At 40.1% G+C, this 27,865-nt stretch overlaps 1 protein-coding gene across 11 annotated transcripts in view; it reads right to left on the bottom strand.

The window, feature by feature from the left end:
• Window positions 1-27,865, bottom strand: part of MTMR3 (myotubularin related protein 3) — a 145,192-nt gene that overhangs the window by 79,370 nt on the left and 37,957 nt on the right. The gene's annotated exons all lie outside the window — the stretch shown is intronic.

Here is a 27,865-nt window from a genome sequence, read left to right as displayed (position 1 = left end):
TGAGGTGGGAGGATTACTTGAGCCCAGGAGGCAGAGGTTGCAGTGAACCATCATTCAGCCACTACACGACACTCCACTTGATAGAGTAAGACTCTGTCTCAAAAAAAAAAAAGCAACCTTTGCTGGTAATAAATCACTAGAACCAGCAACACTTAAGATAATTCCCACTATTAAAAAGTGAAAACTCTCTTTTAATAATGACCAAAAGATCAATCACATATAATTATGTAACTACACACAAGGTACAGAGTATGTTGTTTATTCTTTTATATAAATTGACCTTTTTAATGTGGGAAAGGTTCTAAATACATTCTTCAAAAGAAGTTCTGCAATAGACAGAATCAAACAGTGGGTTAGTGATTAATGCTTAAAAATCACTTGTCTTCATTTATAGGCTTTTCCAGATGTAAACCCCAAAATGTGAGAAAGCAAAAGCTTTTTTGACTGCCATCCAAATACACACAGTAAGAAAATGAACTTTTTCAGCTAAAGCCAAAAAGTAGAATTCATCAACATGCTTTACTTAAGGAAGGCAAAAGTACCAAGTTAAATCAGAGCTAACAAGTAGTAAAAGGAATTTCTCCCCGTATACTTTTAAGTAACTGCATTTAAATCAATGACTCATAAAAATGCAGACAGACCAAACCTTGAATTTAAAAAATTCTTACACTATCATTTTACTTAACTCCAGAAAACTGGGAGGCAGGGTTGTTTGTTTGTTAAAAAAAAAAAAAAGCATACTGGCTAAATTACTTTTCTCGTAAGAGGAAAAACTTTCTCAAACATACAGCCTAATAGAAACCTATCCTCATACATTATGGAGTATACTAAGTATATTGTTTATACATCAAAAACGTAAGCACTATACAATTCAGCATTTAAAAAAACCAATCCACACCGACAAGTAATTGGAATTCTCAAGTTGCCAACAAGCCTGTGAATTAAGAATAATATTACATTTCCAAAGTCAATCTGAGCTACTTATTTTTCTTGCATTTTCCAACATAAAAATCATTTGTCAAAGGAGCTAATGCCCGAAGGAGGAGAAAGAAATAATATGTTTATCCAATCTCTCTGGTAAAATCAGACCTGTAATTGGATAACGGATTCTGTACTACTATTGTGTTTAGTCAAAACATGTATATACGTTAAAATATTGGAAACGTAAGAACCTTGGGAAGAACTTACACTTTTTCTTTTCTAATGATTTACATCTTCAACAGTTTCCTTACATCTAACCTAAACCCTATATTCTAAAGCATATAGTTATTTTTTCAATGGGAGTACTCTATTACCAGTGTTTCCATGCTGAGGTATATATTATCATTGGTGATATCTGAGATTAAACAGAACATAAACAAGTATCTTTTAAAAAACTGTATTTGGGCTAATGAGCATTTTTAAAATTTTACCTTTTATTCAATCTGAGATGCCATCAAATTCAGAACACACTATTAATTTACATACCGCTAGAAAAAAAAAAAAAAAACTTTTCCAACTATAACATGCCATTGTCTTTAAGATGCACTCCCATTAGATATACAGATACTGCAAAAAAAAATATGCAGGTAGTACATTAATGAAAGGTTTGAATGATACTGCCCTAATACTAATAGAAATTCTTTATATACAGAAACTGCTACAAAAATCATTTCCTCAGGATTCTTTGTTCCCTCATTTTTCTTCATAAGACATTTTTCCAATCCATTCACAGTCTGAAACCATTCATGAACAGGCTTGACCTGGCGCACACGCAATAGTATCAGTCCTTCCCACCGAAGTGATAAGCCTTTCTCTCGAGTCCTCAGCTACTAGCAGAGAGCTCCCCAAATATTCCTCGACCCTGACTGCTATTGCTAGCACAGGACCACAGATGACCAGATCACCTCTGGGTTGTCAATCTAGCACCTTTACCTCTATCCTAAACAGAATCCATCATCTGCCTCCCTCTCCTCTCTCTCTTCTCCCCACCACAGCTCCTCAATACTCCTTTGGGAATCACAGTTGTTCTAGGTATTCCAGTCTAGAAACCATTTGACTCTATTTCCAATGACAAAATCTGACACCAATTTTCACTGCTTTCTTTGAAATGCCTAATTCTCATCTTTCCATCGCATGTTATCAGTATCACCGCCACTTGTTCTATCAAATTGACTGGCAAACATTTGCTTAAATTTAATTAGACCTTGATTACTTTAGACACACAAAAACATATACATACACACACAAGTTTTACAATTGACTTTGTAACAGAACTACTCTGGTCAAATCTTTTAACACTCCCTGTAGTAGTCCTTCAATAGAAGTTTTCCTAAAATTTCTCTCCAAAAAATAAACCCTCTGACATTCCATTTCCAAATTAAACAAGTTGAGACTGCCTTTAAAATTTTTTCATGCATGAATTTTTTTTAACTATTATCTTTGCCTGATTCCCTCATTCCACTTTATACACCTGGATAAGGCCCATGTGTCCTTCAATTCTTGGCTTGGAAATTTCCCCCCTCCCCGCACCCCATTTTAAAGACAGGAGTCTCACTCTGTTGCCCAGGCTGGAATGCAATGGCAGGATCACAGCTTACTGCAGGCTCAGGCTCCTAGACTCAAGCAATCCTACTGTCTCAACCTCCCAAGTAGCTGGGACCACAGACATATGCCACCATGCTCGGCTACATTTTTTTTTTTTTAATTTTTTGTAGAGACAGGGATCTTGCTTTACCCAGGCTGGTGTCAAACTCCTAGCTTCAAGCTATCCGCCCACCTTGGCCTCCCTAAGTGTTGAGATTACAGATGTAAGCCACTGCACCCGGCCAGCTTAAAAGTATTTTTACTGCAAAAGCTTCCCTGCAGAGTTCACTGTGCCATTTCAATATAGTTATTTTGATTTATAACACTTAACTACATGTCATTATAATTATTTACATATCTAGGCTGGGCACAGTGGCTCACAACTGTAATTCCAGCACTTCAGGAGGGCAAGGCAGGAGAACGGCTGGAGCCTAGGAGCTCAAGACCAGCCTGGGCAACATGGCAAAATCCCACCTCTACGAAAAATTCGCCAGGCCTCATGGAGCTTGCCTGTGGTCCCAGCTACTTAGAAGGCTGAGGCTAGAGAATCACCTGCGTCCAGGAGTTGAGGGTGCAGTGAGTGGTGATCACCCCTCTGTACTCCAGCCTGGGCGACAGAGGAGACCCTGTCTAAAAAATAATATTTAAACAATTCATTTCCAGAAATAAAATGTGGATATTGTATTTACTTTGATTATGGAGAAATCTGCTATTATAAATCACACACAGCAGCAATTTCAGCAATGAACCTATTTATATAGTTCATTCATTGTAACTGATGACTGAAATGGTATCTATTTAGCAAATATAAAAGTAAACATTTCTAAAAATAAGAAAAACTTAAATCAGAAATACATCAATTGAAAACAGCAGTTCTAATGAGTTTATATGTTCTGTGATCTCAGACTTTGCAAAGATCTACTGCAAATAAAGTTTTATCACAATAAAAAGTCACTAATCAAGTGGCTAACATACAACATTAAAGATAACTGAGCAAAGTAGCTTGCAAAATTTTAAAATGTAAAAGAAGAAAAAGAACGACACCTAATTTCCAAAAGTCATGCTGCCTCCGCATGCCAAGCTACTTATGTCCTGAGGATAACAGAATTTGTTTGGAAGTCCACAAATACTATCCTCTTCCAACTCAATTTGATCTCTATCTACTTCCTGTCTTCTTGTGGGGGTAGGAAGAAAAGACAAAAGTAAAAGTCTGACTTTTCCCCCTACTAGTATCAAAAACAGGACTTCAAGTAAGGATACTCAATCTAGAATAAAACATCACAAAATTAACATGTAAGTCAGAAAGAAGTAAAAGTTAGTGCTCCCCTAAGACAATGACAAGTTCTTGGGGTAGACAAGAGTAGTGGAGATAAGTATTAGATCGGTGCAAACGTAATAGTAGTTTTTGCCATCAGTTTTAATGGCAAAAACCACAATTACTTTTGCACCAATCTAAAATATATTAAGATCTCAAAAGGAACCATCAAACACTGTTCTCGCTCTTCTGGACTCTAAGACCCCTCTAGCTCTTGCCTTAAGTTGTCCACATGGAGGCCGGAAGCAGTGGCTCACGCCTGTAATCCCACCACTTTGGGAGGCCAAGGCGGGGAGGATCACCTGAGCTCACAAGTTCGAGATCAGCCTGGGCAACATAGCAAAATCCTGTCTCTACAAAACAAAAAACAAAAAAAATCAGCCAGGCATGGTGGTGCATACCTGTAGTCCCAGCTACTTGGGCAGCTGAGATGGGAGAATAGCATAAGCCCAGGGGGCAGAATTTGCAATGAGCCATGATTGTGCTACTACACGCCAGCCTGGGCAATCGAGCCAGACCTTGTCTGAAGAAAAAAATAAAATAAAAAAGTTGTGCACATGAAGGAGGTGGTGTTGGGTGTGGGGGGTTGGGAGTGGGGAAGGGTAAGCAAAATGCCTAAACTAAAAGTCTATCACGTTCTAAGGCTATAAGAGCCTCATTTTGCTATATGAGACATAGCAAAATAATCCTTTAAGTCATAGGATACAGATTCAAAGTAGAAGATCTGGAATAGTCATAACACACTAATTCCTTCCTTCCCTGACAAGCTCACCTTACCCAACACAATTCCTCCAAAAACTAGCTAAAATTTCTATGAACTTATAAACTTACATACTAAAAGAGTGGCAAATGTAGACAAGAAAAATACACACATTATGTGGACCAAGGTGTCACAGAAGGGTCAACATATCCAAAAACTGAAGGCATTCAAGATAGAAAATACCGGTTTTGGTTTTGTTTTTTCTTTTTAAGAAATGGTGTCTCACTCTGTTGCCCACACTGGGGTGCAGTGGCACAATCATAGCTCACTGCAATTTCAGACTCCTGGGGTTCATAGGATCCTCCCACCATGGCCTCCCAAGTAGGTAGGATTACGGGCACTCACCACCATATCTGGCTAATTTTTTAATTTTTTTGTAGAGATGCCACTGAATTGTACATTTTAAAATGGTTAAGATGGTAATAAATGTTATACATATTTTCCCACAATTAAAATTTTATTTTGAAAATATCTACTTATCGGCCGGGCGCGGTGGCTCAAGCCTGTAATCCCAGCACTTTGGGAGGCCGAGACGGGCGGATCACGAGGTCAGGAGATCGAGACCATCCTGGCTAACATGGTGAAACCCCGTCTCTACTAAAAATACAAAAAACTAGCCGGGCGAGGTGGCGGGCGCCTGTAGTCCCAGCTACTCGGGAGGCTGAGGCAGGAGAATGGCGTGAACCTGGGAGGCGGAGCTTGCAGTGAGCCGAGATTGCGCCACTGCACTCCAGTCTGGGCGACAGAGCGAGACTCCGCCTCAAAAAAAAAAAAAAAAAAAAAAGAAAATATCTACTTATCCACGACACCATTAAGAAAATGAAAAGGAAAGTCATGTAGGAGAAGTATTCTCAAATCAATCATCAGGGAAACACAAAATGAAAACCACAATGAGATACCCTTTTACATCCACTGGACTAAATTAAAGAAACTGGCAAGAGCAAATGTTGGTGAGGATGTCGAGTAACTGGAGTTCATACATGGCTCGTGAAGTGTAAAATGGCAATTACCACTTTGGAGGACAGTTTGGCAATTGCTTATGAGGTTAAGCATACATTTATCCTACGACCCAACAATTCTACTCCTGGGTATCACCCAAGATAAATGAAAGCACATAATCACAAAAAGGTTTGGACACAAATGTTCATAGCAACTTTACTCATAATAGCCCCAAACTGGAACAACGCCAAATATCCAGTAAGTGATCAGATAAACAAATTGTGGTATATTTCTAAAATGGACTGCCATACTCAGCAAGAAAAATGAACAACTTACTGATACTCACAACATGGATAAGTCTCAAAAGCATTATGTTGACTCAAAGCAACAAGTTAGAAAAGAATACTGTATGATTCCATTTACACGAAGTTCAAGGACGAAACTAATTTTTAGTGATAGGAAAGAGAATAGTAGTTTGGGTTAGGGGAGAGAAAGACTAACCAGAAGTGGGGCATAAAGGAACTTTCTTATGATGTAAAAGTTTTGTATCATGATTGAGGCGGTGGCTGCACTGCTGTAAACATTTATTGAAACTCAAACTGGAGGCCGGGCGCGGTGGCTCAAGCCTGTAATCCCAGCACTTTGGGAGGCCCAGACGGGCGGATCACGAGGTCAGGAGATCGAGACCATCCTGGCTAACACGGTGAAACCCCGTCTCTACTAAAAAAATACAAAAATCTAGCCGGGCGAGGTGGCGGGCGCCTGTAGTCCCAGCTACTCAGGAGGCTGAGGCAGGAGAATGGCATAAACCCGGGAGGCGGAGCTTGCAGTGAGCTGAGATCCGGCCACTGCACTCCAGCCTGGGCGACACAGCAAGACTCCGTCTCAAAAAAATAAATAAATAAATAAATGAAACTCAAACTGCACACTTGCATTTGTGTATTTCACCATGTAAATTCTATTTTAACTTTTAAAATCCTAGACTAGTATCCCAGGCTGGGCGCGGTGGCTCAAGCCTGTAATCCCAGCACTTTGGGAGGCCGAGACGGGCGGATCACAAGGTCAGGAGATCGAGACCATCCTGGCTAACATGGTGAAACCCCGTCTCTACTAAAAAATACAAAAAAATAGCCGGGCAAGGTGGCAGGCGCCTGTAGTCCCAGCTACTCGGGAGGCTGAGGCAGGAGAATGGCGTGAATCCGGGAGGCAGAGCTTGCAGTGAGCTGAGATCCGGCCACTGCACTCCAGCCCGGGCGACACAGCGAGACTCCGTCTCAAAAAAAAAAAAAGAATAGTATCCCAAAGAGGCTCTAACACTGATCCAAAAGCAGTGTTGCAGTGTCTCTAGAAAAGATCATAAAATCAAGATCATATGCACTAATCTCCCAAGGTCAGTGTTATATTTTTCAAATATTTTTCTTAAGGAATACATATGAACTCCTGGTCTCTCTTATAACCAAAGGGAGGTTACCAGTATTTTCAACCTCAGCAAAGTCTGAGGTTCCTCGAAAGTACTAAAATGTCCCTAAACATAATTAGCCTCCAAGATGTGCTATATGATATGATATGATCAAGGGCATGTGCTTTATGATGGCATTAGTCAGTCACCTGGCACCTCTTGCCAAGGAAACTGTTCAACCACTTGCTAGTCTACTGGCAATAAGCAACAATTTTTTTTAAAAGGTGGGGCAGGGGGAGAAAAGCCGGACCTTAAAGAATGTTCCAATTTTTCCTACTAGGGAGGAAAAAAAAGTTCTAGTTTCAACTCCCATCAAACCTCTCATCTGTTAAAAATATAGTCATTGTCACGCGTGTCCTTGTGAAGAGTCCATTAAACAGACTTTGTGTGAGCAACAAGGCTGTTTATTTCACCTGGATGCAGGCGGGCTGAGTGCGAGAAAGGAGTCAGCAAAAGGTGGTAGGATTATCATTAGTTTTTACAGGTTTGGGATAGACAGTGGAGTTAGGGGCAATTTTTTGTGGGCAGGGGGTGGATCTCACAAAGTACATTCTCAAGGGCAGGGAGAGTATGACAAAGTACCTTCTTAAGGGCGGGGGAATATCAGAAAGTACATTATCGCAAGGGCGGGGAAGGTGTATTGTCATAAAGTCAATTGATCAGTTAGGGTGGGGCAGGAACAGATCACAATGGTGAAATGTCATCTTTTGTGGTTCTTCAGTCGCTTCAGGCCATCTGGATGTACACAGGCAGGTCACAGGGGATATGACGGCTTAGCCTGGGCTCAGAGGCCTGACAGTCATACTCGTATTATTAACAATTATAGCTCCTATCTGAAAGTCCATACTGTCTATGGCCATACTGTTTGGATGAGCGGAGGCAAGATGGTGCACTTCCGGGTTCATCTCCCCCCCCCCCTCCAACTTTTCCCGCGCGCGCGAAAATGCAGCCGACGCCCGGGAAGGTGCAGACCAACTGGGCATGCGCCAGGTGACGTCAATCTGAAGAGACCAAGATTTACCTGGTCGCACCTGCGGAACGCCCCCGGACACGCCGTGCCCCGCCTATCGCCCTCCCACTCCAGAAAAGCCGCTGCGGACCAGTGCCACGCGCGGACTTCCCAGCTTCCCCACTGCGGTCGGGACTGCCGGAACTCCGTCCGAGAGCAGCACGGAGAACTCTGGGGGCCTCATTTGCCGGAGGCCAACAGACCTCTCCTTACCCACTTCTTCCCCTGAAGCTAGGTGACCAAAATAAACTTGCAGTTTTGCTCCTACCCTTGCCTAGTCGCTGGTTCCTTTGCGCCCGCTCTGGTGGTCTTAGAAAAAACAAGTCACATACCACCCTGAATGTTCCTAATCTCGTCTGAAAGTCTACACCAATTATTGTTCTTATTTTATAAAATAGTCAAGTAATACCTTCATATACATAGAAAGTCACTAAGGTCTACTTTGAAATTTAAGCATTTTCACTAAAACATTGTGACTCCAAAAGTCAGTGCTCAATTTCACTCACTGGGAAAACAAGCATACGGCTTTTGCTAAAAGTAGTTTTGGCTAACCTCAATGATTATGTCTGAAAAGGTTTGCAGGATTATCAAGAGTGAGATAATCACAAAGCTTAAAATTAACAACCAGGATTAATTTGAAAAGTCTATCTCTACAAGATTTTGATGTCTGAAAATAAAACTATCAGCTCCAATAAAGTCCCTTTCCATCTTTTGGACCTACAATGTTTTATGTTTTTATTTTATTTAAACCTATAATAAAAACAGTTTGAACCATGACACTCCTTAACCAGATCTTAAGTTAGGAAACAAAAATACCATTGTAAAACAGTTTATTTTAAATTCCAGGGTGGACATATTTTCATCACATAAAAATCACAAAATATACAATTATGCAGCACAATTAGAAAATGTACAGTTTGGCTGGGCGCGGTGGCTCAAGCCTGTAATCCCAGCACTTTGGGAGGCCGAGACGGGCGGATCACGAGGTCAGGAGATCGAGACCATCCTGGCTAACACGGTGAAACCCCGTCTCTACTAAAAAATACAGAAAACTAGCCGGGCGAGGTAGCGGGAGCCTGTAGTCCCAGCTACTCGGGAGGCTGAGGCAGGAGAATGGCATAAACCCGGGAGGCGGAGCTTGCAGTGAGCTGAGATCCGGCCACTGCACTCCAGCCTGGGCAACAGAGCGAAACTCCGTCTCAAAAAAAAAAAAAAAAAATGTATAGTTTTCGGCTAGGCACAGTGGCTCACTCCTGTAATCTCAGCACTTTGGGAGGCTGAGGCGGGTGGACCATTTGAGGTCAGGAGTTCGAGACCAGCCTGGCCAATATGGTGAAACCCTGCCTCTACTAAAAATACAAAAATTAGCCGGGCATGGTGGCGGGTGCCTGTAGTCCCAGCTACTCGGGAGGCTGAAGCAGGAAATTGGTTGAACCCGGGAGGCAGAGGTTGCAGTGAGCTGAGATCACGACACTGCACTGTAGCCTGGGCGACAGAGTGAGACTCTGCCTCAAAAAAAAAAAAGTAAAGAAAATGTATAGTTTTCTAAATCACCTCTTGAAGAGGTCCTGTAAATTATACAGCTGGTCCTGAGCAAAGAGTCTATGGAAAAGAAAAGAATTTGCATATACCTTTACTCTAATGACCAAGAAAAATGTATCTCTATACGGTTCCACATCAGAGACTCAGATTTCAGAAAGGTCTAAACACCAGTGGGCTGGGGGAAGTCCCAAACAGCAGTGAGACCTCTCCCTCAGCCGGTGTCCAGGCTCCTGACACTATCACAAGGAGAAATTCAAGAATGAGTCAGAAACAGTGAAAGTATGGAGATTTATGACAAAGCGAAAATTATAAACTCAAGAAAGGGGAGTGCGAGTATACTCAAGAGAAGGTTGTACCAAGCGGGTTGGTGCTTCCATCTTTATGGGTTTCTTTAGCCAAAGCATGGAATATTCAGGAAGATTCCAGGAAACCGGTGATGATTTCTCAGAACTGTAGTGCCACCCATTTCTACACCAAATATGGGTGTTCCTGGAACTGCATGGTGCTGGTGGGTATGTGATTTAGTATGTTAATGAGCACATAATGAGGCCCTAGGTGAAACCTAGGTCAAATCCAGTGCCATGCTGGGTCAGTCTTAGCCAGCTTGGCCCACATCCTGGTTTAAGGTCTTGTCAGCCCCTAGTTTATGCAGCTATTTCAACAGTTTCCTTTATGCTAGTCATGTAAAACTGCTGCCTGGAATTTTCAGTTCTCCTGTGACCATCCTGTATTATTCCTGTCTCAAACCTACTGAAGCATCAACTCAGTACAGACTGATGCCAAATTAGGAACCAACAACTAAAAAAACAGGCTTGTGAAAGTTTGTTCCATCATTTAATTACTTCAAATCTTCTTACAATTTATGAAATGCATTTTGGGTTTTTGTCAGTTTTCTAAATTTATTTTTCTTGGGAGCATAGATTCAAGTTGCCCTGAATATATACTCCCCATGAAACACATTTTGATGTGTTTACTTGAAACTCAAGAATTATACATGGTGCTACTATTCACCAAGCTGTATATTCTAAAAACTAGTGTTTTATAAAACAAATCAAGTCTGGGTGCAGCAGTACATGCCTGTAGCTCATAGTCCCCTCTACTTGGGAAGCTGAGGCGGAAGGATCTTAATTAACCCCAGGAGCAAGCCTGCAGCAAGCTATGATTGTGCTGTTTGCACTCCATCCTGGGCAACAGAGCAAGACCCCGACTCAAAAAAAAAAAAAAGAAGATCTGCAAAGTTTTTTCAGAGAAAAAAGTGAACAAGCACAAAAAAAGGAATAGAATAGCTCCCAAGCCTCAAAACTGCTGTGACCAAAGGTAGACAGTATATGGTAAAGAAAGAAGTCTCTAGAAGAGAATGTCTTGGTATCGAGTAGGCACTCAAAAAATTATTTTTATAACCATTTAAAGAGTCCATATCCTCCAGAGAAATAAGATTCAGCCCTGCTGATAAGCATCTTAAAGCTGCAAATCCAAATAAGTACAAGACAAAACGAAGCTTAGCGCTACTAGATATGACTAGAAAGCTAACACAGAAAACTAATACATAATAACAAAGCTTAATCCAATATTAAGAAGTATCTTAGTTTTGTCAGCTGCAGAAGAGGGGGTGCTTGACAAAAAGATTTAAGAAAAGGGAGATAAAATATAAGCCTTTAAATCCAAAACTCAGATCAAATTCTCCAGGATCAAATTCTCCTTTTAGCCAGTCAGTAATACGAAAAAAACCTAACCATCTTAAAACTCAAGTTGATAGCATGAATGGCCATATTTTTTAATACTACTATTTTATTACTCAAAGAAATTAATTCACTTAGAAAACTGAAGAAAGTCTTTGGGAATATGAGAAAATACAGAGAATTTACAAAAGCAAATAAATGGCTAATGAATTGAAAACGTGGTATCACTAAATAATGTTCTACTACAGATTACCTCTATTAAACTGGATCATTAAAGACACTGGCATTTTCAAGAAGTTAACAAAGCAAGAAATGCATTCATTCTAAAGCTGAACACTTTTTAAATATCCTCCAGCCAGGCACTGCTTTCTACCCACTCTTAGAGTTTCTTTATTTCAGCACTGAAACAAATCTAATCTAACCACAGAGAATCAAGAAATCAGGTTTTCCATTAAACTCTCAGGCTCACCATCCTCAGAACTGGCATCTAGTACAGGAAAAAGCTCCAGAGCAGGAAGGAAGTCTACTTGCCCTGCATTACTGAGCTGTAAGTTTATGTTGTTATGGGCACCATCACAATAGAGCAAATATAAGAACAAGGAAGCAAAATGCTGACCGGATAAGACAATCTGGTCCATGTGATCAGTTTATTAATGAGGCTGCAACTACCTAAAAGTTCCCAAGCATAACCAAATAATCTGACTTTCCCCCAAAAAATTATTATGGGGTTAGAGTTCAGTACTATAAAAATATTACGTACATTAAGGAATATTTTATTCTTCAGCCTAATCTTGGTCTACATTACGATTGTAGGCTACAGAATAGAGATAGCAGAATGGATAGTTGGGTTTTGTCTCCATCTTCTAAACTTTTCCCCTAAAAGTGGGCATGGAGGCCGGGCGCAGTGGCTCACGCCTGTAATGCCAGCACTTTGGGAAGCCGAGGTGGGCGGATCACAGGGTCAGGAGATTGAGACCATCCTGGCTAATATGGTGAAACCCCGTCTCTATTAAAAATACAAAAAATTAGCCAGGCATGTGGGAGGCTGAGGCAGGAGAATGGCGTGAACCCGGGAGGCGGAGCTTGCAATGAGCCGAGATTGCACCACTGCACTCTAGCCTGGGCCACAAAGTGAGACAGAGCAAGACTCCATCTCAAAAAATAATAATTAAAAAAAAAAGGGGGGGCACAGAGAGATCATTCAACCAGACAGTAAACCGCATCAGATATGCAAATTATTTTGTAAAGGTCAGGACTGAGGAATAGATCTCCTGCTTTCCTTCCTTTATTCTATTCCCCACAATTTGTGGCAGTGTTACTTCTATTCTTTACCTCTTTGACCTAGTGGAGAAATATGATGCCTCATTTTACTCTGCCGTATCATTTCAGTTTCTGCTGTTTTAAACAAGGTTTTCAAAAGGAATACTAGTGTGTTAGAACTGAAAACATACACTAGCACTTTTTTAAATGTTAGTTTTTAACACATTCTTACACAGCTTTAAAGTCAGCCTGACCCTGCCTCAAAACCCAGTTCAGGCATCTAATAGTTCTGTAATCTTGAGCAAGTCACTTTTTCTTTCTCATGCTTCCACTCCCAATGGTATCTTATAGTGTTACTGTGAGAATTAAGTGAACTAATAAACAGAAACACTTTGAACTGTACATGCCATTTAGTAATCACATACATATTAGCTCTACCACTAATGTCCTGTTGTAAATTGATCAATAACTACAGTACAAGCTGTTTTTACCTCTCAAAAGAAATAGAATTATCTCCCCTGACAAAACAATCTCATGGGTTTATCAAAGAACAAACTAACACACAACTTAAAAGCTCTTAAAACGTCTTCATTACAGAAGTATCCATTTCTTAATTCACAAGACATCTATAGTTAAAATACACTACGCACAAAGCTCTACTTAAATACTACAATAGAAAAATATATGCTTAATAAAAGTAGTCTAAATGGATAAATTATTTTGTTAAGCAAAACCAAACTCTGAATAAACACCATTATTTTCATACTTTAAAGCTAGTATTTACTGAACTATGTGCCAATCACTGGGCTATGTACTTTTTATGCATTATCTCATTCAATCTTCATAGCTGTTGAAGGAGGTGCCACTTAAACCACTAATAGTGAGGACTTCAAGGTTCCCAAGGATTCAATAACTTGCCCAAGGTCAAAGCTAGTATGTTTCTAGATTCTAATATAACAGGGTAGGACAAACAACTCACCATAATGTGACAAGATCAACCTGCATGCCCTAGTTTTCCCCTAAAATAGAATCTTCAAATTCTCCAAATATTATAATCTATAATGACATTAACAACTTAGATACTAAGGAAAAGAGACCATATTAGTATAGATTTTTATATTAAAATGCAAGTATGGCAAGAGAAAACTCCAGAAATTACACATATAAAAGAAAAACCAGGCTCTAGAATAGCCAAATGGGATACCACCTTCTTCAAGTAATCTAATACACAGTTACTCATTTGATTAGATGTGTGCTAACACCTTTAATGTCCAGAGCTTAATTTTTTTTTTTTTTTTTTGAGATGGAGTCTTATTCTGTCACCCAGGCTGGACTGCAGTGGTACAATCTCCGCTCACTGCAAGCCCCGCCTCCTAGGTTCACGCCATTTTCCTGCCTCAGCCTCCCGAGTAGCTGGTACTACAGGTGCCCACCACCATGCCCGACTAATTTTTTGTATTTTTAGTAGAGACGGGGTTTCACCGCGTTAGCCAGGATGGTCTCGATCTCCTGACCTCGTGATCCACTCGCCTCAGCCTCCTGAAGTGCTGGAATTACAGGCGTGAGCCACCGTGCCCAGTTAAATTTTCATAAGCAAATTTATTCACTTCCATAGATATTATACATAATATAAACATGTTTTTATCCATAAATCAACTATCCTAAAAACATGTATTATTATAGGGAAATAAGTAGAAGAATATGTATGGCTGGACAAGCACAAGTGCATCATCTCATTGTGAGGTGGTAAGAAAGCAAAACTAAAAATGCCTACTTTAGCTGGGCACAATGGTGCACAGCTACTTGGGAGGCTGGGGCAGAAGGATGGCTTGAGTCCAGGAGTACAGTCCAGACTGGGCAACACAGTGAGACCCAGTCTCTTGCGGGGGGGGGGGGGGAACACACAGAACTGCTCTGTTGGGTTTATACTATCATCTTTATGTGCAAATAACAAGACTACCACTGACGACAAGTCTGATTAGTACCTCTCAGTTCAAAAATTATATGAAGAGAATGGAAGGGAGCATACCTGGTGACAACCACCCAGTGAAATACAAATGAAGCCAGTAAGATGCATTTTAATTCTCAAATTTTAAAATAACTTGACTGATAGTAAAATAAGCTACATTTGCATTTAGTTAAGAAGATTAAAAATATACTAAAAATTCTGATGGTATACAAATCTGAGATAGTACACAAAATATTTTGCCAACTGTGACGTGTATCCAAGAGCTTGGATATAAAAGCATCCTCAAAATTAATCTATAAAAACCCATGGGCCGGGCGCGGTGGCTCAAACCTGTAATCCCAGCACTTTGGGAGGCCGAGACGGGCGGATCACGAGGTCAGGAGATCGAGACCATCCTGGCTAACACGGTGAAACCCCGTCTCTACTAAAAAATACAAAAACTAGTCGGGCGAGGTGGCGGACGCCTGTAGTCCCAGCTACTCGGGAGGCTGAGGCAGGAGAATGGCATAAACCCAGGAGGCGGAGCTTGCAGTGAGCTGAGATCCGGCCACTGCACTCCAGTCCGGGCGACAGAGCGAGACTCTGCCTCAAAAAAAAATAAAAAAAACAACCCATGAAGGATTGTCTGTGGTTATGTAAAATAATGTTCTTCAGTTTTTTTGCCTGGATAATAAAAAGAAAAAAAAAGATAATGTCCTTATTCTCAAGAAATAAACTCTCCACCTGTAATCCCAGCACTTTGGGAGGCCGAGGCAGGTGGATCATGAAGTCAGGAGATCAAGACCATCCTGGCTAACACAGTGAAACCCCATCTCTACTAAAAATACAAAAAATTAGCCAGAGGTGGTGGCATGCACCTGTAGTCCCAGCTACTCAGGAGGCTGAGGCAGGAGAATCGCTTGAACACAGGAGATAGAGGTGGCAGTGAACCGAGATCACGCCACTGCACTCCAGCCTGGGCAACAGAGTGAGACTCCATCTCAAAAAATAAAAATTTTGAAATTTTAAAAAGAGTAAACTCTCAAGTATTTAGAGACAAAGGGGCACAGTGCTTCCAACTTATTCTAAAATGATTCAGGGAAAAAATACGCAGAAAGGGAGAAATAATAAAGCACATGAAACAAAATGTAAACAACTGGTGAAGAACATTGGGAGTTCCTTATTTCTATAACTATTATTTTCAAATTATAACAAAGTTTTTAAAATCTGAAACAAACATGACGAGGATAAATATTTGTTAAATTAGGTTGTAGGTACATGAACATTCATCATACCACTGCATTATTGAAAAGCAAATTTTCATTATTTTCCTTATGGTAAAATCCAAATTTTAAAAATGTTGTAGTCTAGTCCCAAGTGAAGTACCCTCTGACCATGAGGAATGCTGCCTAATACTATCTTTCAATGATACTATTAATAATCTGACTCATAATTAGTCTTGATCACTTCCGTGCCTTCCCAGCAACCTTTGATTATAACTTTCCTAGTAAGTTAGTTAGACCAATTTTAGTGCCCGGTTAACTTTCCACCAAAAAAAAGGAACATTTTGAAAAGAACTTTTACTATGAAACCAAAAACAAAAACAAAAGCACTCTGGTGACAGAGGACAAGACAGTCATTATCTCAGAGTATGTACTGCCTAAGAAAGGATGGAAGGGAACCTTAGTAGGGAGAGAGCTATAAATGTTCTGTATATTAATATGGGTGTAGTTACATGGGTCTATACATATGTAAAAAGTTACCAGGCTTTGATTTAGGGTTACTATACCTTATATGCATATCATGTCTCAATTTTTTAAATTAAGAACAAAAGAGAAGCACTTAGAGAACAGAGAACTTAGTGGTTCACGTCAAAAATCTACAATGTAATAGACTGAAATAGATTACAATGGCATTCAGATTTATAACCAGTCCTTATAATCCTGATCAACACTAGTGTATCTCTGAGATGGGAATTTTTAAAGAATAAATCATTCCAGAATTTTGAATAGAAGGTGTACAGTATTCTTCAATGCACATGTGCAAAGAAGAATAAAGAGCTGGCTGTCAGGAGTTCCTATCAAATAACATGAAATCTTGATAAACCTATAACATTGCTGTCTTATAAAAAAGGGCTAAGAATCAGGTTAGACATCCTCCTTCCCTCCAATGGTCTTAATCTGCTTCAGGAAAAAAAAAAAAAAAAAAAGGATTCTCCTCCCCTTCTAGGAGGACTTTATTTTTTTAAAACATAGCTTTGGCAGCCGGGTGTGGTGGCTCACGCCTGTAATCCCAGCACTTTGGGAGGCCAAGGTGGGCGGATTACGAGGTCAGGAGTTCGAGACCAGCCTGGTCAAGTTAGCCAGGCATGGTGGCATGCGCCTATAGTCCCAGCTACTCGAGAGGCTGAGGCAGAAGAATCGCTTGAACCCGGGAAGCGAAAGTTGCAGTGATCGTGCCATTGCACTCCAGCCTGGGCTACAGAGCAAGACACTGTCTCAACCAAAACAAAACAAAAAAACAGCTTTGGCAAACACTAAATACTATTATCACTTTGGATGTTGTCCTCCTCTGTTCAAAGCAATATATGTATGTACAGAACAACCAAAAATCATTGTATATAATGATTAACAGTACCATGAAACTAACATTTAAGAGGCAAGTATGGAAAAAGATAGGGGTAGATTAACTGCTATCTTCCTTCCACTGACCATATCTCATTTCAGAGATTCAAGTACTGTTAACCTTGTTGTGTCAGTATTTCCACTGCAGAATTTAACACAAAAAATTTTACTTATTAAATAGTGACAAAAAGTTGCCAAATCAATTCAGAAACAACCCTCAACTCTAGAGAAATTCAAGATTTTTAAACCAACCACTCTTAAAGTGAGGTCATTTTTAAGGTTTTTTTTTTTTTTTTCTTTTTTCTTTTGAGACAGGGTCTCACCCTGATACCCAGGCTGGAGTGCTGTGGTGTGGTCACAGCTCACCGCAGCCTCCACCTCCCAGGTTCAAGTGATCCTCCCACCTCCACCTCCTGAGTAGCTGGCATTATTCACATGCACCAGCATGACCAGCTAATTGTTTTTATTTTTATATTTTTGTAGAGACAGGTCTCATAATGTTGCCCACGCTGGTCTCAAACTCCTGGGTTCAAGCAATCCTCGTGCCCCAGTTTCCTAAAGAGATGGAATTACAAGTGTGAGCTACTGTACCCAGTCAAAAATTCATATTCTTTTTTCTCTTTCAAGACAGGGTCTCACTCTGTCACCCAGGCTGGAGTGCAGTGGCACAATCACAGCTCACTACAGCCTTGACCTTACTGGCTCAAGTTATCCTCCCACCGTCAGCCTCCCAGGTAGCTGGGACTACACACATGTGCCACCACACTCAGCTAATTTTTTGTAGAGACAGGGTTTTGCCATGTTGCCCAGACTGGACTCGAATTCCCACTTCAATTCTCCCACTTCGGCCTCTCAAAGTGCTAAGATTACAGGCATGAGCCACTGCACTTGGCCAAGTTCATATTATTATTTTTTTTTTTTTTGAGACAAGAGTCTTGCTCTGTCGCCCAGGCTGGAGTGCAGTGGTGCGATCTCGGCTCACTGCAAGCTCCGCCTCCCGGGTTCACGCCATTCTCCTCAGCCTCCCAAGTAGCTGGGACTACAGGCGCCCACCACCACACCCGGCTAATTTTTTGTATTTTTAGTAGAGATGGGGTTTCACCGTGTTAGCCAGGATGGTCTCCATCTCCTGACCTCGTGATCCGCCCGCCTCAGCCTCCCAAAGTGCTGGGATTACAGGCTTGAGCCACTGTGCCCAGCCAAGTTCATATTCTTAATGTGAATATAATGTTAAGTTTAGAAGTCTACATAAAAGATCTGAGAATGACCATTTATATTAAATTCTACAAGAGGCAAAACTAACCCATAGTGATGGAGATATGATCAGTGGTTCACTGAGCAGTAGAGAGAATTAATGGCCAAAAGGCACCTGGAATTCTTTTTGCAGTAATGGAAATATTCTACATCTAAATCAGGTGGTGTATTATAACTGTATATATTTTCCAAAACATACGAAGTGAATTTTGTTGTATACAATTTACCTTAATAAATCGACTTTCAAAAGCAAAAGCATTATACAAACACTCCTAAAGCTTTAAAAAATTATCTGGAAATCAAATAGTGTGAAAGGAAATCACTGAACAGATTCAACTGAAAGACAAAAATTGAAAGGCTTTGTGTCTGGAACCCAATCTATGTGCTGTCCAGTTACTAGGGCTCTTACCTGCTGTACACCACTTACATCTCTTTCCACTCACATTCTCTTTCCATACACCACTCACATCTCTCAAACACTTGTCCAACGCTATAAACAGTTCAGTCAAAATTCAGACCTTCCCAGTAAGTGTTAGAATAATAATCTAAAAAGAGTTGACTATTTCCATTTAAAAAGTCTTCTGTAAGGCCGAGCGCGGTGGCTCACGCCTGTAATTCCAGCACTTTGGGAGGTTGAGATGGGCGGATCACAAGATCAGGAGATGGAGACCATCCTGGCTAACACGGTGAAATCCCATCTCTACTAAAAATACAAAAAAAAGTTAGCTGGCATGGTGGCACGCACCTATAGTCCCAGCTACTCGGGAGGCTGAGGCAAGAGAATCACTTGAACCCAGGCAGCAGAGGTTGCAGTGAGAGGAGATTGTGCCACTGCACTCTAGACTGGGTGACAGAGCGAGAGATCGTCCCAAAAAAAAAAAAAAAAAAAAAAAAAAAAATTCTATAATCCATGAGAAAAAACCTGAAAAACAGACAAAAAAAAATTACAGAAAAAATGTTCAACATACATACAAAAACATCTCAACTTCATAATCAGAAAAAATGCAAATTAAATAATCGTTTTCCATCAAAAAGATTGGCAGAAAAGATGTTGCTTAATTTCAAGTACTGGCACTGGTAGAAAAATGAGTGTTTTTTGTTCATTTGTTTGTTTTTGAGACAGACTTGCTCTGTTACCCAGATTGGAGTGTAACAGCACAATCTTGGCTCACGGCAACCTTCACCTCCCAGGCTCAAGCAGTTGTCCTGCCTTAGCCTCCCGAGTAGCTGGGATTACAGGCACGTGCCACCGCACCCAGCTAATTTTTGTATTTTTTAGTAGAGATAGCGTTTCACCACGTTGCCCAGACTAGTCTTGAACTCCCGACCTCAGGTTGATTAACCCACCTTGGCCTCCCAAAGTGCTGGGATTACAGGTGTGAGCCACCATGCCCAGCCAAAAGTGAGTAACTGTACACACTTTTGGTAATGGTAAAACTGCTAAAGCTACTTTGAAGAGTATCTTGACAATATACTATGACTACTACTATGTATTCCATATAGCCAAGCAACTCTACTTCTCTTGATATATTTCGACAAAGTTGGCACACATATGCCCTGAGGCATGTTTTGAAAACTTTGAGCTAGGAATGGTGGCTCACATCTGTAATCCTAGCACTTTGGGAGGCCAAGGAGAGACGATCACTTGAGCCCAGGAGTTCAGGATCAGCCTGGGCAATATGCCGAGACTTCATCTCTTTTAAAAAAAAAAAAAAAAAAAAAAAAAAGGCCGGGCACGGTGGCTCAAGCCTGTAATCCCAGCACTTTGGGAAGCCGAGACAGGCGGATCACGAGGTCAGGAGATCGAGACCATCCTGGCTAACACAGTGAAACCCCATCTCTACTAAAAAAAAAATACAAAAAATCTAGCCGGGCGAGGTGGTGGGCGCCTGTAGTCCCAGCTACTTGGGAGGCTGAGGCAGGAGAATGGCGTAAACCCGGGAGGCGGAGCTTGCAGTGAACTGAGATTCAGCCACTGTACTCCAGTCTGGGCAACAGAGCGAGACTCCGTCTCAACAACAACAACAAAAAAATTTTTTTTTAATTTTTTTTTAACTTCACACCAACAGGTTGTAAAAACAAAAAACTAGAAACAGGTTAAATAACCATCAATTGGGGAAAAATATATGGAATAAATGTACAGCATACTTAAAAAGAAAAAAAGAAAGCTACATATTATTTGGTGGTACATACATACCTAAGGGCACTGGGGGGAAAGCCTACAAGAAAAAAAATGTGGCCAGGAGTGGTGGTTCACGTCTGTAATCCCAGCACTTTTGAGAGGCCAAGGCAGATGGATCACCTGAGGCAGGAGTTCGAGACTAGCCTTGCCAACATGGTGAAACCCCGTTTCTACTAAAAATACAAAAACTAGCTGGACAAGGTGGCAGGCACCCGCAATCCCAGCTACTAGGGAGGCTGAGGCAGGAGAATCGCCACCTGGGAGGCGGAAGCTGCAGTGACCCGAGATCGTGCCATTGCACTCCAGCCTGGGGGACAAGAGCAAGACTTTGTCTAAAAAAAAAAAAAAAAAAAGAAGAAGAAGAAAAAAATATATAGTGATTACCCATAGAGAGGATGAGAAAAGAACAGGATTAAAAATGATGGCTACATAGGCGTGGTGGTTTGCGCCTGTAGTCCCAGCTACTTGGGTGGCTGAGGCAGGAGAATCGCTTGAACCCAGGAGGTGGAGTTTGCAGTGAGCCGAGACGGTTCCACTGTATTCCAGCCTGGGCAATAAAGCGTGACTTTGTCTCAAAAAAAAAAAAAAAAAAAAAGGCTAGAGATTTTAGCATTACATTTTAATATTTTATAAGGATATGTAGTCATGATTGTGGTAAAAAAAAAAATTGAAAAAAAAAGTATTTTATTTTATTATTATTTTTTTTTTGAGACAGAGTCTGGCTCTGTCGCCCAGGCTGGAGTGCAGTGGCTGGATCTCAGCTCACTGCAAGCTCCGCCTCCCGGGTTCACACCATTCTCCTGCCTCAGCCTCCCGAGTAGCTGGGACTACAGGCGCCCGCCACCTCGCCCGGCTAGTTTTTTGTATTTTTTTTTTAGTAGAGACGGGGTTTCACCGTGTTAGCCAGGATGGTCTCGATCTCCTGACCTAGTGATCCACCCATCTCGGCCTCCCAAAGTGCTGGGATTACAGGCGTGAGCCACCATGCCCAGTGAAAAAAGTATTTTAAGGAGCATTTCTTCACCTACTTGTATACCAAAAATTAATTCCAGAAGGTGCTGATGCAAACAAGAAACTAATATAATACATTTTCCTTCCTTAAAGAGTCTCATCCAAGGAATGTTACTATCATTTCTCATAAGTGTTGCTGTGCCCAATGCATGCACCTTACTGCATACACACTGCTTTAGAAAGCCCATCAGTATCTGAGTTCTCTTTTCGATAAACCTCTACCACTACACTAAGAATAGAAGTATCGGCTGAACACCTCAAAATTAAAATAAAATAATAAGAATTTAAAACAAAAATGTTTTAAAACTACGAAACATTATTGAAAAAAATTAAAGACCACCTAAACAGAGACACTCTTGTTCATTGATATAAAGACAACTTTTTAAGATAAACTGACAAAATCATCTACAGATTCAATGCAATCTTTATCAGTGACCTTTTTTGCATGCACCAACAAGCTGATCCTAAAATTCATGTGGAAATACAAGGGACCCAGAATAACCAAAACAACCATGAAAAAAGGACAAAGCTGAATAACTCAAACTTCTCCAGTGTATCCTAGTAGTAAGTTTGAAATTATCAAGAAAATGTGGCACTAGCATAAAGACACACAGATCAATGGAACAGAATTTAAAGTACAGAAATAAACTCTTACATAGATGGTTAATTTATTTAACATTTATTTAACATCTATGTTATTTAACAAAGATGCTAGAACAACTCAATGAGGAAAGAACAGTTTTTCAACAAACAGTGGTGGGACAACTGAATATCTATCTAGCAAAGAATTAAATAAGACCTCTATCTCACACCATATACAAAAATTAACTCAAAATAGACCTGAGACCTAAATGTAAAGCAAAAACTATTAAACTTCTATATGAAAATATAGGAGTAAATCTTCATAACCTTAGATTAGGCAATGGTTTGAGATATAAAACCAAAAGCATTTAGTGGCTAAAGAAAAATGAAATAAATGGGATTTCACCAAAATTAAACATCTTTGTGCTTTAAGGGGCACAATCAGGGCAACCCAAGGATAAGAAACTTGTATCTGGAATACACAAAGAACTCCCATGGCAACAACTTAAGTTCCAAATTAAAAATGGGCAAAGAATCTAAATAAACATTTTTCCAAAGAAGATACACAAATGACCAATAAGTACACAAAAGATGCCCAGCATCATTAGTCATTAAGGAATTACAAATCAAAGCCACAATGAGATACCACTTTAAACCCACTAGCATGACTAAAATCAAAAGGGCAGACAGTAACAATGTAGTCAAGAATGTGGAGAAATTAAAATCCTAATATATTGCTGATAGGAATGTGACATGGTATAGCTCCACTGTGGGAAACAGTGTGGTAGTTCTTCAAAAAGTTAAACATACAGTTACCAAATGATTTAGCCATTTCACTCCTAGGTGTATACCCAAGAAAACTGAAAACATGTGTCCCCACAAAACTCTGTACGTAAAGATTAAAAGCACTAGTATTCACAATAGTAAAATAATAAAAACCCAAATGATCACTGATGGATGAATGAACAATATGTGGTATACCCATACATACAATGGAGTATTATTCAGTCATTAAAAGGAATTAAGTACTGATAATGGGCTACAACACGGATGACCCTTAAAAACATCATGCTAAATGAAAGCAGCCAGCACAAAAGGCCACATGTTGTACAGTTCTATTTAAATAAAATAACAAAAATAGGTAAATTCATTGAAAGAAAATCAACTAGCAGTTGCGAAGGACTAAAGAGGGGTGGGAAAGTGGAGTAACTGGTACAGGGCATGAGGTCTCTGTTAGGGATTCTGAAATTAAATAGCAGTTATGACTATGTAACTCTGAACATGCCAAAAATCATTAAATTGTATACTTTATTTTTATTTTATTTTTTGAGACCAACTCTTGTTCTGTGGCCCAGGCTGGAGCGCAGTGGCTTGATCTCAGCTCATTGCAACCTCTGCCTCTCGAGTTCAAGAGATTCTCCTGCCTCAGCCTCCCAAACAGCTGAGACCACAGGTACCCACCATCACGCCCAGCTATTTTTTTGTGATTTTAGTAGAGACAGGGTTTCGTCATGTTGGCCAGGCTCATCGAACTCCTGATCAAGTGATCCACCCACCTCGGACTCCCAAATTGCTGGGATTACAGGCGTGAGCCACCGTGCCCGGCCTTAATTGTATACTTTAAAAGATTGAGTTTTATGGCCTATGAATTGTAGCTCAACAAAGCTATTTTTTTTTTAAGGAAAACAAATAAAAAGGTAAGTAATATTTTTACATTCTTACTCCTGGTTCCTTCTTTTAAAAATGAGATTTACTCTTTTGAGGGCCTCTGCAATTATCTACTACAATTACTCTTAATTTTAAATAAACTTATCTCCAAGGGTTAGGCTGTTTGCAAGCTACCAGTCCAATACACCCAGAACATAGCACACGCAAATTAACACTGACGTCAAAAAATTCAGGCTGGGAGCAGTAGCTCACACCTGTAATCCCAACACTTTGGGAGGCTGAGGCAGGAGGACCGTTTGAGCCCAGGAGTGTGAGACGGACCTGAGTAACATAGCCAGATTCCATCTCTACAAAAAACAATAAAATTAGCCAGGCATAGTGATGCATGCCTCTGGTCCCAGCTACTGGGGGAGGATAAGGTGGGAGGATCCCTTGAGCCTGGGAGGAACCAGCTACAGTGAGCAGTAATTGTGCTACTGCACTCTAGCCTGGGTGACAGTTTGCTCTGTCTCCAAAAAAACAAAATAAATTTAAAGGGGAAATGCTTCTCAAATTATTTCAGGCCAAACATTTTAAAAGCCTATTGCTTAGACAATTAAATATATTATCAATATTAGTATGGATAGCCAAATTAATTACAAACTGTTGAATCTAGCAATTCTATTATTGGTTCAAGATACAAAAAATATACATATACACTAACAATCAACAAGCCAAAAAAAGAAATTAACAACTTCCATTTACAATGGCATCAAAAAGAATTACTTAGAAATAAACTTAACCAAGGATGCAAAAGACTATTATACTGAAAACTACAAATTACTACTAAAAGAAATTAAATACACAAATAAATGAAAAAATATGTGTTCATAGATTGGAAGACTTCATATTGTGAAGATGTCAATACCACCCAAAGTGATCTACAGATTTAACGCAATCCCTATTAAAATCTCAATGGTATTTTACGCAGAAATAGAAAAATTCAGTCTAAAAATCATACGGAATTTCAAAAAACCCCAAATAGCCAAAATGAACTTAAGAAGAACAATCTTGAAGAACTCACACTAACTGATTGCAAACCTTACTACAAAGCTCCAGTAAACAAAACAGTGTGGAAACTGGCATAAAAATAGATATATAGGCCAAGAGAATGAAGTAGAGAGCCCAGAAATAAACACTTACATATACAGTCAAATGATTTTCAACAAGGATACCAAGACCATGCAATGGGAAAAGGACAGTCTTTTCACTGAATGGTACTGAGAAAACTGGATATCCATATGCAAAATAATGAGGGTGGACCTTTATCTTAGATCATATGTAATTAACTGTTTTTAATTAACATGAGTTAATTTAAAAATTAACTCAAATGGATCAAAGACCTAACTATAAGAGCTAAAACTGTAAGACTCTTAGAAGAAAACAGGGGAAAAGCTTCATGACATGGCATCTGGCAATGATTTCTTAGATAAGACACCAAAAGTACAGGCTAAAAAAGAAAAAACTAACTTTATCCAAATGAAAACCTTTTGTGCACCAAAGGGCACTATCAACAGAGGACAAAAGGCAACTCACAGAATGGAGAAAATATCTGCAAATCACATATCTGTTAAGGAATATTTAGAATATATTTTTACAACTCAAGAACAAAAACCAATCCAATTCACAAGTAGGCAAAGGGCTTTGATACGGGCTTTTTGGTTCCTTGAAACTGAAATGTTGAAGCCCTAATCCCTAATATGACTATATTTGAAGACAGGGCCTTAATTACATATATAAGATGTAATTAAGGTTAAATGAGGTCATGCAGATGGATCCTTGATCCAATAGGATTAGTGTCCTTAAAAGACAAGACACCAGAGAGTTCACTCTAGGAAGAAAGCCATCACCAAAAATCAAACCCTGTCAGATTTATTTCTGTTGTTTAAGCCACCCAGAGTGTGATATTTTGTTATGGTAGCCTGACAAAACTAATAAAGACTTGAACAGACACTGTTCCAAAGAAGCACAAAAGGCCAATACATACAAGAAAAGATTCTCAACATCCCTAGTCAGCCAGGCGCACCCGTGTAGTTCCAGTACTTTGGGACGCCAAGGTGGGCAGATCACTTGAGCACAGGAGTTTGCGACCAGCCTGGGAAACATGGCAAAACCCCGTATCTACATAAAAAAAAAATACAAGCCAGGCACAGTGGCTCACGCTTGTAATCCCAGCACTGTGGGAGGCTGAGGAGGGTAGATCACAAAGTCAGGAGATCAAGACCATCACTAACACAGTGAAACTCCGTCTTCACTAAAAAAAAAAAAAAAAAAAAGACAAAAAATTAGCTGGGAGTGGTGACACATGCCTATAGTCCCAGCTACTTGGGCGACTGAGGCAGGAGAATGACGTGAACCCGGGAGGCGGAGCTTGCAGTGAGCTGAGATTGTGCCACTGCACTCCAGCCTGGGCGACAGAGTGAGACTGTCTCAAAAAAAAAAAAAAAATTGCTGGATGTGGTGGTGTGTACCGGTGGTCTCAGCTACTCTGAAGGCTAAGGTAGAAGAACCAATTGAGCCCAGGAGGTTGAGGCTGCAATGAGCCCTGATCACCCCACTGCACTCCAGTCTGGGTGACAGAGTAAGACCCAGTCTCAAAAAAAAAAAAAAAAAAAAAAAATAGTCATTAAGGAAATGTGAGTCAAAACTACAATGAGATACTACTTCACACCCATTATGATGGCTATTTTAAATTTTTTTAAGTGTTGGCTGGGGTGTGCGGATCCTTGTGCATTGCTGGTAGGAATGTAAAACGGTATAGCTACTGTAGAAAAATAGAGACTTCTCAAAAAATTAACACAGAGAATGACCATATGATCCAGTAATTCCACTTCTCGGTATATACCCAAAAGGAGTAAAAGCAGAGACTTGAACAGATAATTGTATACCAATGTCCATAGGAGCATTATTCACAATAGCTAAAAAGTAGAAGCAACCCAACTGTCCATCAGCAGATAAATGGGTAAACAAAAATAATACCAATTCTGGGTATATACGCAAAAGTAGTAAAAGCGGGTACTTAAACAGATATTTGTACACCAACATTCATAGGAGAATTATTCACAACAGCCAAAAAGCAGAAACAACTTAACTATCCATCAATAGATAAATGGATAAACAAAATATAGAGTATACACACAATGGAGTATTTTTCAGTCTTTAGAAGACGCGATACAGGCCGGGCACGGTGGCTCACACCTGTAATCCCAGCATTTTGGGAGGTCAAGGCAGGAGGATCACCTGAGGTCAGGAGTTTGAGACCAGCCTGGCCAACATGGCAAAATCCCATCTCTACTAAAAATTAACTGGGCAAGGCAGCGGGTGCCTGTAATCCCAGCTACTCGGGAGAGGAGGCTGAAGCAGGAGGATCACTTGAACCCAGGAGGCAGAGGTAGCAGTGAGCACAGATAGCAACACTGCACTGCAGCCTGGGTGACAAGGGCAAAATTCCATCTCAAAAAAAAAAAAAAAAAAAGACATGATACAAAAATTAGCTAGTATGGTGCCGCATACTTGTAGTCCCAGCTGCTTGGGAGGCTGAGGTACAAGAATTTGCTTCTACCCAGGAGACGGAGGTTGGAGCAAGCCAAGATGGCACCACTGCACTCCAGCCTGGGCAACAGAGTGACACTGTGTCTCCAAAAAAAAAAAAAAAAAAAGACATGGATGTACCTTGAAGACATTATGTTAAGTGAAATAAGCAAGTCACAGAAGGTCAAACATTATATGATTCCACTCATATCGAGTTGTAGTTAAATTCACAAAGACAGAAAGTAGAATGGTGATTACCAAGGACTAGGAAGAGGATTGAATGGGGAGTTAGTGTTTAGTAAGTACAGAGTTTCAATTGGGAAAGATGAAAAAGTTCTAGAGATGGATGGTGGTAATCACTGCACAATATGAAAGTATTTAAATGCCAGAGAACTGTACAATTGAAAAAGACAGAGTAAAGTAAAATAGGAATTTCAGAAAATAAATGAATCATCCATTAAAAAGTAATAAAATAAGATCCTAAGCTCTCCCAAAAGA

This window comes from Trachypithecus francoisi, unplaced genomic scaffold, assembly GCF_009764315.1.
Source record: "Trachypithecus francoisi isolate TF-2019V2 unplaced genomic scaffold, Tfra_2.0 Lachesis_group14, whole genome shotgun sequence".
Classification (NCBI taxonomy): Eukaryota; Metazoa; Chordata; class Mammalia; order Primates; family Cercopithecidae; genus Trachypithecus; species Trachypithecus francoisi.
The sequence above is the reverse complement of the archived record's forward strand: the minus strand, read 5'-3'. Positions and strand labels throughout refer to the sequence as shown.